Genomic DNA, 12,171 nt, shown 5'->3' on the forward strand with positions numbered 1-12,171 from the left:
TAACTTGATATATTAAAGTGACTTAAACTCTGGAAAAGTTTTAGAAGAAACGGGTGCTGCTGTTGATCAAGGCTATAACGTACATTCGCTAGATGATAATAATTTATGGACTACAAAAACTACTCTGTCCTCCATGTTTCTCGATTATTCCCAACACACAGTCAACACAACAAGATTAACATAAAAACCTGGCAACACCAGAAAGCTATAAATTTTCACAATAGGTCAGCCACTTCCCCTTCATTAGGCTTTGCACAGTTCATATTATTTCCTTTCTGGAGAAAATCATGACTAGTTACTGTCTGCCTTCAGAAACAAAACTATCAGTAACATTTCCACAGGGATCATCTGAAATGGATTTCTAATAATGTACAGGTTAAAAGGTTTTCTTGTTCTCCCCTTTCTGCATCCAGCATTTAAACTTTATGGTCCCGATGACACTATGAAAGGCACATGTGCTTAATAACAAAACTTGGAAAGAAGTATGCCTTAAAACATATAACTGCATGCTTAAATATAGAACAGACGTGAACTCGAGCAGTCACTTAATACAGAGGAACAGGTTCTATTTATTTCTCCAGCAGCCAGCCTTAGCATAGGAATAACTGACGCGGCAGATAAAGGCTCTTATCCTGGGCTGGTTGTATATAGCACTTCATCAGTACACTGAAAGGCACTTTACTAAAGCAGGGATGTATTGTTATCCCTATTTTACAGAAAAGGAAAAGCTTCCCAAGGTTACAAAAGAAGGTCATAAACACATATCTGCAGCCACCCCCTACATACCTTAATTCCCATGCTTTGCCCATTAAGCCACACTCTGAGAGCTTCACGGATTGAGTTTTTATGTAAACATTTAGCTCATTTCTCAACAAACCTATGAGTATTCACATTAATTTCTCTTCTAAGTTGGACTGAATTAGGCCAGCCTTTACTGTGCTCAACTACACAACACTAATGGCCCATCTCTCTATCTCTGGAAACGCAGACAGTGGTAGCATTAGTTTTGCTTAAACTTTGGAGGAAATATGGATGGCCCTGATGGATCTCACTTAAATAGGAAGATAAAGAAATATTTCAAGTCTTGACAGTACAAATTTAGGTAATGCTTAGTAAATCTCAAGGTGGAAGTCACAAGAGACAGATTCCTGAGTTAATTTATTCACACAATTTTAAATCCACCCTTCTCTTGGAGGAATAACACAAAACAGCATGATAGAAGTTAGGGTGACACATACAGCAACCCTGTCCCTGCGGCTGAGAGCTCCTACTGTTCCTTGTGAGGGAGGTGATGCTCAGAAGAAGTCATCCTGTCTGGACCACAACCCCCTCCCCATACCACAAAACATGGCTTGCAAGTCACATTGCCCTCCGTCATATTAAATTTGGCCAGACCAGCTGCAGACGGCAACCCCTTCTGACCTCCAAAGGCAAAGGGAAGCCTCCGAGCACCTCTGATTAGAAGGCTCCAGTTGAAATGTTCTTTTTAGTGACTGTTTTCTTTGGTTTCTGCTGGCAGCCAGTGGCGTGCTTACCTCTGCTGCCTTCCCTGCTTCTTTAGCAGGCCATCATCCTGGCAGAACAAGCTCAGCCCAGACAGGTGAAGGCTCCAGAGTTTTGCAGCTGCCTGTCTGCTTGGCCTTCCCTCCTCTGCCTCAGTTTGCTGTCTTGTTTTAGATGGCAAAGACTAAAGAGTTCATTTTTATAAACTGCTTGAACAGGCTATTTGCTATAAGCCTCATTTTTCAGAGGCGTCAAATACCTCGGCTCCCACTGAGCGCAGATGCATCATCGCCGCTGAGCACCAGGGAAGCAGGACTCTGCACGGTCACAAAGCGGGAAGGGAGCCGGGCTGTCCCACGGCACGGGGCTGCTGGCAGGCAATGCACGCCGCTTGTCCCGTGAAGTCTCCCCGCGTTTCTGGGAGGTAGGTAAAAACTACCCATGTCATTTTTTAGATGAGGCAACTCAGACCGATACAATCAACGCCTTGCTAGGAGTGAGAGAGTGAAAATTCTGAAATGTTTATAAAAGACTATAGACCAAGGATAACTGCAGCCTTTATTTACAACCCTCTATTTCACAGCTCGGTCACTGAGATTAGCCTCGAAACTTAACACAATTATCTCTTGGAGGTCTGTATTTTCTATGTCTTTTATTCTGGAATACAGCAGAGAAACAAATGAAATGAATAAGCAACAGCTTTCATGGAGAAAGCAACTGAAAATCAATTGTGCTAGACATTTCTGCCCAGACCGTCTTGCCTGTTTTGGTTGTGACAGTGGGGAAACAAAATGTAAGTGCATGCCGCACAAACTCACATCTTCGCATGCCAAAACTCACGCTGACACCACCGTAGCACTTGGAGGAAGCGGCTGAACTGTTAGCATTCACCAGGAATAATTCCAGAAATAACGGAGCTACTGTTCCCATTTCCAATCAAGAGAAGCGCATCGCCCACGAGCACCTACGCCGAAAGGGGCTGCACTCACAAAGGCAGATCCAGCACATAAAGATTTTTAAGACTGCTGCACTGGGAAGTAGTGGGGAAATAGGACACTCTGGACTCTCCAGAGACTGGTTTCTATTTTCATGGCTATTTTTTACAAGCCAAGGGACTACCGAAAGGTATTTAAGCTACAACACCCAAGCAGTAACTAAGGTTTACACGGTTTACTGAGGTCAGAGAGTATTGTCTCACAAAATTTTGCCACCTGTGAACAACTCTACAATTCTAAAAATACCTGATAACCATCATGGCAGGCAACCAAACGCTAATATTTTTTCCTATAGAAAATTGTTTCTGACATACTCCACTTTATCCGAGAGCTACAAACACTTTTTCAAAAGCAAAATCGCTATATCTTGACAAAATAGAAGAATGAAAGCAAACACCTTGTCCAATCGCCCTCGGATGACGGGGGATTGGGAGAGGTGGAACAATCTCTCCCCACCACGCACAAGGAATTTCAATTTGAAAACCATGCTTTGGAGAAGGCTCGGAAAGAGCAGAAGGTCGGAACCTGCTTGCAATAGAAAATGGGTTTGCAATCTTGATTACAAAGTTGCTGTTAAGATACCATAATACATTTTTTAAGGAGCTCATTACCGATTTATTAAAACATTAGGGCTTCTTTGAGACTGTTGGAGATTATCGTTTAATAAAAGTGTACTGATTCACAGCATGGATAATTCATTCTTATGCCAGTACGGGCACGCACATGGTATGTGTGTGTATAGCTGTATTACAGTTCTTTTTTAAAAAACGATTTTGCATGCAAAGTAAGTGTGTTTTTTCACATCTGGACCATGAACTAGATAAATTCATTTCCAAATAACAAACCATAACTTACTGAAGCACTAAACGGTACTTCTAAATAAACATAAATATTATTTTGACACTTGGATACCTTACACCGCAATAAACAAAGCAATTAATAAAGACAAGAAGGCATGTCTCCATGCTCCAGGAGATGCAAGACCGTCACCTTTTTGAAAGGGTCGGGTGGCTTTAGAGAGAGGTAACAACCTCATTAAAACCTTCAGCCTGTCTGGAGATTTTCTCATTTGTTCAGGCTGAGAGATGTCTCGCTTTTTTTCCAAAGGATTAACAAGCAGAAGAGGAGCAGTGCTTCCTTGTTCAAGTTAGTATTTTTAATAAGAAAAATAAATACTAATTAGAATACAAACCAAGAGCAGTCCTGATGAAGTGGAAATGTTTTTCTCCCCCACCAATCAACAACTGGACCACAGAGACTGGATAACCGTACAGCAGAAGGTCTCATTTAATTGACTGATATACTAGAAACCTTTGACAGAGAGTGGTCAGTTTGAACTTTGGGCTCAGTAATGAGCTCTCAGGTTCCCTCTTCGACAGAACGGACCACAGCGGTGCTGCATGACTTCATTTAGCTTCATTTTATAATTACAAGCCTGTTCTATATTATTTTTCCCCAGCTTAAATACAACTTTTTCAAAGCGATGCTAGGGAAAAAAAAAAAAAAAGAAATGAAACCAATTTTAATGAACTCATGCAAATATAAGCCTGGTGAAATGAAATCACAGACCTAAGCAGAATACTGCATTGAACACATTTGTATGTTTTATGCAAAGCTCATCTAAATTTGAGTAATTGGACCTAATTTGGCAATCTGCACAATCAGTTTGCAAACTTCAACCACTGAATTTTAAGTATGAGTCTGGAAAATCATTAACATTTGTATTTATCATGGTGGCCCTGATCCAGCACAGTACTAAAATCTGTGCTAAAGTGTTTTGAATGAGGTCTCGGTGTACGCACAGCATCCAAGAGTATCAGGAGCTCTAATTACAGAGAAAAGTCATTGATATGTTCAGATCTCACATCGATCTCAAATCTCTGAAGCTTAAGGCTGGGAGCCTTTTTCCAAAAAGCCCACTGTCTTTATTCCTCTTCCATGCCACGCTATCTGAAAAACGTTCCCCAGATCATAACCACTGCTCTATTGCTTTTCATCTCCACCCTTTCCTCTTCCCCAAGGGTCCCCATTGCCCACTGTTTCCCTCCTCACGCAGATGTTAATCCAGCCCTTCTCCTTTCTGTACACACCCGGTCTCCACTGAGCAGTGCAGGAACTGGATGTGCTTTCCATGCTCCAGGAGTGCGGTGAGCACCAAACCGGTTTATTAAAGGGCAGTTCTCCCATGCTCTCCCCAGCATGTGTTTTGGCTGCAATGAGGGTTATTTCTCATTTGTGTCTCATCCTTCTTCAACAAAAAATGCAATGGGTCTTGAGCTTATAAAAACGTTCTTGCTCAGATAGCTTAAAATACTTTGTAAGAAAGAAAACTGCTTCCCATTCAACTCTACTCATTACTACTTTTTTTTTTTTTTCTTTTTCTGAAGGCATCTCCTTAAAGAGAAGGCAAAGCACATTTTTCAAGATGAAAACTGCCGGTCTGAATTTGAATCAAAGTCTGAATCCATTTCAATGGGAAGCTTCACAGCATCCCAGCAACTTACTCGAATACAGGAGGGTAAGCAGGCTGCACTGGCATCATGAACTTGTGTGGCAGAAAAACAATTTTAAATCATAGGCATAGCCAAGATCTATTAAGGCAGAACTGCGCTAGATCACATGCAAGTTCCATTTCTCTCCATGTGTCCTCAGGAAATGTGTTAATTGCTCACAGCTCTAACACAGATTTTCATCTGCAAGACACAACACTACACATGCTAGCTGGGGGGAAGGGGAAGATTTGATTCTTTTCAGTGTACAATCTAGGGATATTCGGCACATTTCAGCATTGGAGGTTTACCCCTTCTCAAGCCTCCTTCTACTGTCCACCATTTTTTCCCCACTGGCTGCTACACCGCTGGATCCTGGGTACCCACCCATCACCGGTGTGGCGGGACACAGCTTGCTCACGCACTCGGCCACAAAGCTCGACTGCCCTCCGGACTCGTCATGGGGATTTCTGCACCAGGACAGGGTGGTGGAGGACAGGCGTAACTTTATGTAGTGATGAGCAAACGCTGCAGCCCAGCACCTTGAATCCCAGCAAGTCCTGCCTCCTCTTTCTACATGTCCAATCAGTTCCTTACACACTGGATCACAAATTGCTGTCACAAATTAGATTTCATATTTTTGTAAGTCATCTTAAGAACCGCAACATGAAGCAATGCGATTTAGGCAAGAATTCAGAGGAGCATTTCCCCAAATCAGGACTGCTTTGCAAAGGATTCCTGTTGCTCCTGGGACCTTCACAGTGTAGCCAGCTACAGATACCTGCTTTCTCTTTCACCATTATCATGATACTGCTGTAGTCAAATTCTCGTCAATTAATCTGAGAGTAGTAAAATCAGACCTTTTATTTTGCATCAGGAGAAAATTTTAAACTTACTCAAGCTCCAACACATTTTGTGAAAATTGCTGCTTGGGTGGAGAGAAGTCTCTGGTGGGAAAAAAGCTCAGGCCAGCTTCAGCTGTAAGCACACAGGCTATGCACAGCAGCATCCCACAGTCCTAAGTATCTCTTTGTATGGAATAAACTAAGCAGACGAACCATATGCATGTTCAGGAGACGCTGCTCTTTCGACCAGGAACTAGCAGGCCCTCACTAGACGGGCAAGTGAGAAATTACCAGCTGCTCTGATAACACCAAATCCGAGAACGAGTCAAAGAAGTCTTTCCCTGTGACTGTATGGCAAGCAAAGTTCCTACATCTTGACAACTCCTTCATCCCAGCCTGTCAGCTTGTAGAGAAAGAGCTGTGGTGGTATTAAATTGGTTTGAAATGGGAGATGTCACCAGAACTGAAGTTTCAAAATGCGCCTGAGCAACACTGCTCTTCTCACTGCTGAAAAAGGGAAATGAGAAGAACTAACAGGGTTTAAAGGAAAAAGGAGTTGCTAAAAGATAACTGGACAAAACCACTTTTCAAGTCATAGTGTAACACAGTCACATCCAAGGGAGCTGAATTTCACCAGTTGGCATAAGCTTAAACCGAATATGTTGTCCTTCCCCCAAGTACTCAGTGTAGGCTTGTGCTTGTCGAGCTCTCTAGTTTGATCATTAAACCTGATCCAAAAATGCTGAGAGACTATTCCTGTCAACAAGGGCTCAGTCAGGTGTCTTTATTAATCACAACTAACAAATATTTTAATTCTGGGGCCTTCGGGAGGAAGGGGCAGAGTGGGGCTATGTGCCTTGTTTCATATGAGGAGATGACAGCTCAGATCTGCAGTGCCTGATTAATATTTTATGATTGCGATCCACTGGGTATGCGGTGTAATTCTGGTGGCTTGTTTTGCTCTACGTTCGCTGCATCTCCAATGTTATTTGCAACAGCTTCATGGAACACCAACAAAAAGAGGTTTCATTCCCGCAGGACAGCATTGGCTGACCTCTCTCATTGCTTCATGTAATTCAGAGGGAGCAACCGTTAAACAGGAACTCAAAGTGCTTTTCAACTTTTAAAGGGAAAAAAACGGCACCACAGATTTACATATAGATAGCATTTCAGAGAAGAATGATGCTGATTTCTCCTGCCTTGCGTTTATTTACCAAGTCATCCTAACAGAGCGGTCAGAAGACAAGCCTGCAACAAGGCGCTGCTGAATACACATCTCTCTGTCATCGCCAACAGTTCAGTGCGCTAGCATTAAAACGACACTAAAACACAGCGTGATCAATGAAAAGACACAATGAAAGCAAAATGCATAACTTTAAGCACAACTCTACAACTGAGGTCCATCCTAGGACTTCGCAGAGGTCCCTGATCTAACTTTTTAGTGAATAGAGGACAGTAACTTAAAATCTGACAGTCACCGAGGACGGGCATAGTGGGGTCTGTCCCACGTCCAGGCAATCGCTGCATCCCAGAATCACAGAATCATAGAATCGTTAAGGTTGGAAAAGACCCTTAAGATCATCGAGTCCAACCGTTAACCAAAAGCACCAAAGCAGCCCAGGTACCATACCAACACCGGCTTCCAGCAGACCCACTGCCTTCAGGGAATGCAATAGTAAAGATGGCTGTTCTGAATCAACATCATCTTAACACATCTCAGAAAGCTTTCTGGTTTCATTGCAACGTATGGATGGGGTGATTTTAATTTTTTTTCCTGCTATTCAAAGACCTTTAATAGCATATTACTGGAAGCCTCCCATTCTTTCTTAGGAATATGAGTGATACTTGTAATGAACTCTGTCTTAAGAAGGTATGTGTCACTGAAAGACTGGGATATTTCTAGATCTCCAGTCTCTTTATGCAGCTTAATGCTAATGAAAGGAAACCATTTTTTGCACACAGTGAAAGGGAACAGATGGTGTCACAGTTCCGCCGTGGAATTTAAGCAGAGTGACAACCTATACAGCAGATCGTCATCATGGGTGAAACTCTTTTTAGGCAGTAGCATGGAGGGTTTATTTGTTTTTTATTTACTTATTACTATCCAATATTTTGAAAAGCTTTTCCTTTCCTTTTTACTATGAAATCTAGGAAAATGGTAGGATAATCTCACCATCCTACAAAACCTCAGAAGACACATGAAGACCAGTATTTTAAATACACTGTGAAAAGACACATGAAAAACAGGACCTCATATTGCAAACTGTGCTTTTCCAATCGTATATCTATCCAGACACCAGTCACTGGCAAGCAAACCAATGAGGGCTTAAAAGGGACACTGTCAAGTTGAAAATCACTCCTCTGTCTGAAATCTGGTCCTTAGTTATAATTGTGCCTGCAAGGCAGATGACAGGGGGAAAAAGAGGCCTTTTTTCATTTTTTCAGTAATTTTATATTTTACACTTTTGGTTGGCAATATTCTATGTACAGTTCACCTCGTTGTTTCCTTTCTAGGCTCACCTGCTTTCATCATGGAGAAAAACAAAGGTAAAAAAAGCAGATAAAAATCATAGTTGGAAATTTACCCAGAAATAAGGAATTTAAAAGGGCCTTCCTATCCCACAGATTTGTTGCTGCTGCTGTTTACTAAATTGTTAGTTAAATTTTCCTGACCCTACTGACAACTGAGTCAGACATATGCTTTCATATGCTGATCCTACTAGAGGCATCTGAATCCCCAAAAAGCATCCTCCTCTGGTGAGGCAGTCCATATGCAACTTGAAGGTTCACAATTTTTACAGTTTTCATTCCATCTTATTTATCTTCTTTCAGCTCATTTAAACTGCCTGTATGAGTATTTTATAGTGCATACCACTAAAAGCAACAGATGATATGCTCATCCACTCCATAATTCACATCAACAATAGCCAATCTCTGCTCAGCCCATATCCCACAAGAAAAGGGATTAATCAGGCAGTGGCATCCTGGGAGAACAACAAAGCTCAGGCTGCTGGGTTAGGGTTCGGACCCCTCCAGGAAAGGTCTGGACCCACTCCACCCTCTGTGAAACTCTGGAAAACATTTGCTTGATGACAACCGCATTTTTGCACAGGGGTGGATGATATGTGTCCAAAGCTACCCAGCTGCAAGCCTTATTACGGTCTTTAGAGTGAGACAGGGAAAATCAGGTCTTAGACACATCTATAAACTCAAACAGTCCATGGACACATTACTGTTTGCAACATGCTCAATTCTGACTGTGGGGGACAACAGCACTCAGCCTGTAAGATGCTGTGAAGCCAAATTTATATGTTCAGGTATGAGTTTGCAGAGATGAGGGGCTTGAGATCCAGAGAAAGCAGAGCAATACAAGCACTAAGTGTTCCAGTCTCCAGTGGGTGAGTGTGCTCAAGGTATTGTGCACCCCTAGGACTGTAAAAGAGCAAACTCCCTAACGAAGGTCTAATATTAAAGAGAAGCTCCGCTCTACAATGCAGGCAAAGACCAGCTTAAAATCCCTCCCATTTAGCCAGGATATCTATCTATCTATCTATCTATCTATCTATCTACGTAGGGATAAATTAACACTTTCTCATCAAGGCATTTCTTTGCAAAAGGGGATGCCAGGGCTCTTTCAGAGACCTGGCACCTCCAGTAACAGAGACCACAGGAACCATTAATCCCACAACAGCTTGACCCCAAAAGCGGCAATACTTACAGGAACGACTGCGCAAAGATACATTTGGGATGGGAGCAGTTCAAGTGTGGAAAAGTGGCAAAATATTCAGTGTGAGTGAATTCTAAACTCACTAGCAGGAGTTCACAAGATGTAACCTGCTGATTAACGCGTCTCGCAGGGAGAGCCAACACAACGCCTTCCAATGCTTCCTTTGAGGAGAAGTGAAACACTCAGGCTTTAAGGCATTTACAGGACATTTCTTAAACGTGTCAGGTAAAATCACTACTGTGCTCCAAAGCACCCAGACTCTTGCTGCAGAAACTCAACAGCTATTCCACAGCAAGTGTGAAGTGAAGAGGAGAAAGAGAAGAGATTGTCAGCAAATAGGGTTAATCCCTGCAGGTAATACCCTTTCCGTTAAATTGTGCAGCATTTTCCAGTCTGCAGATTCTCAATCCCATTTAACATCTCTCTCACACTGCAAGCAGACACATCTGAGCTCCCACTCTTCCCCCTCCCAAATTCTGCAAGGCTGTTTTTGCAGGCAGCAGCCAGTTAAAGGCTGCTGGTACTACCCCGGGAAGCTGTAGGGGGGTGGGTGAGCCACACAAAAGATCTCAACACAAAAGGCCATCCTTTTTATCCTTTTTCCTTCTTCGTTTTCTCCAGCTGAGCCATAGCTTTATTCAATCAACACTTTAAAAATAGATGCAAATGTGGGAGGGGGTAGGGACTGGGGGGGGATAATTTGGGACAACACCTATTTTAATACAAACAATCAAATTTGGTGGGTGAGGGGATGTGGGGAGCCTTCAGCTCCCATCTTCTCCCTCCTTCCAAATGAGCCCTTTAGCCCACTTCCCCAGCGCTCACAAAAAATCCATGCAGCATGCTACAGATATTTTCCGATTTTTTTTTTCCCCCAGGAGAAGCTGTAAAGGGCCTGACACCGAAAGGACAGCGAACATCTTTGCATTCCCAGCAAGACCGGCACAGTGTACATAATCACATGAAAAACATGGCTGGCTGGTGCATCGACAGATGCAAACAAGAAATACCAGACTTACCCTTATTTAGATCACAGCAAAATTAAATAGGGAGGAGAGGGGGAGGAAGGGAAATAATTGTGGCTGTGTAACATGGCTGCACAATTTTCAAAGCCTCACGACTGCCAGCTTGCAGGGAGCAGTGAAAATGTGTGTCTGCTCTAAAGGGAGCTGTTCCTGCCACCCCTGCAGCAGAGCCCGTTCATTCAGCTATCCATCCAGCAGGCAGGCACGCCGGCCGGCTAGCACGAAAGGCAAGGAAGAACTAAAATAGTTTACCTGATCAATGTAACTTCACGGGAGCCGGAGGTAGGGATTCCAGAAGAAACGCAGCAAGGAAGAAAAAAATCTGCTTGGATCCTTCTGGCAGTCCACAGTCTCATCTACATGCATCTGAGCAAGCCCTTACCAGCAGCTGCTTCTTTTATCAAGCCCACAGGCACAGCAAATTAGTCCGGTTAGACAGTTCAGTCAATGTGGGCTATTCACAGTGTGGCTGTTGTGTGAGCCTGGCTTCTCCTGTCCCCCTGTCCCTGGGTAGGCACCCGCCCACCTCCACATGGCCCTGGATAAACACGGCTCTCACAGCACCCACGGAGCAAACCACATGATCCTGACAATCAACAGCGCGGGCAAACGCTGACTGGACCCCTCGCTTCGCCCGAGCAAGGCGCCGAGGTCTGGGTAAAAAGGCAAAGCCTAAGAATGGGTTTACTTTAAAGGGAAAAGGCTTCTTTTCCTTTTTTTTTTTTCCTTCCTCCTTCCTTTTTACCCCCCCCCCCCCCCGAAAAAAAATAAACCAAATGCAAAGATCTGAAGATGGGTAATATCTTCCAAATCAGCTTAGTTCTGAAAATGAAGTGTCCTCTGAAATCAAGTATCATTCAGACTTCTAATAAGCACAAAGCATCAGACAGAGACCATGGATGAAGCCTGATATCGTCCTGGAGAGAGATGCTGACCACAGCCAGTGCATCCTTGGTCTGTACAAAGCCATGGATTTTCAGTTTTGTTGTTTTAAAAAAGAAAGTGTGACAAGCCCCTTTTTTCTCCTCCTTTCCCCACCATGAACCATCTTAAAATACGGATATAAAAATAAACACACACTGAAATAAAGCTCTAATGAGGCGGTGGGCTGCACACAGTCTGCCATCCTTGGGAGTGGGGAGCAAGCCTGGTGGACGCAGCACGCAAGAGGTATATGCCTCTTAAACACACTCATGAGTGGGATCCGCAGGGTCAAACACGAAGAAGAAACATTTGTAAAAGCCATTAGATTTTTCTGTCATTGCACAAAGGAGAGGACGACTAAGCCCTTCTCTCCCCCCCTGCTCCCCAATGTATCTTTAGGACTAACAGGGCCCTTTTTCCTCCCCTCCAACATAAGAAGCAAATATGTATATGGAGGGGTGCTATAAATACACACGCACACACATATATATATCCTATAAACACAGTTTCTCTTGGTTATCTAAACTCTCCTTTCACAAAGTAGCATAGTTAATTGGAAGAGTTCTCCAAACAATCTGGCTGATTGGTGACGGCCGACTACTTCACATCAGCATTTGCACTTAACTTGGAGTTAGTGTAAGGCATCCACATAAATCAAAGGTA

The 12,171-nt window shown here is 43.2% G+C and overlaps 1 protein-coding gene across 26 annotated transcripts in view; it reads right to left on the reverse strand.

Moving 5' to 3' along the window:
* The window catches only part of MAGI1 (membrane associated guanylate kinase, WW and PDZ domain containing 1), a 359,795-nt gene that overhangs the window by 121,289 nt on the left and 226,335 nt on the right, over positions 1-12,171 (reverse strand). The gene's annotated exons all lie outside the window — the stretch shown is intronic.

This window comes from Nipponia nippon, unplaced genomic scaffold (assembly GCF_047370975.1).
Source record: "Nipponia nippon isolate SJK-2023a ecotype South Korea unplaced genomic scaffold, ASM4737097v1 scaffold_9, whole genome shotgun sequence".
Classification (NCBI taxonomy): Eukaryota; Metazoa; Chordata; class Aves; order Pelecaniformes; family Threskiornithidae; genus Nipponia; species Nipponia nippon.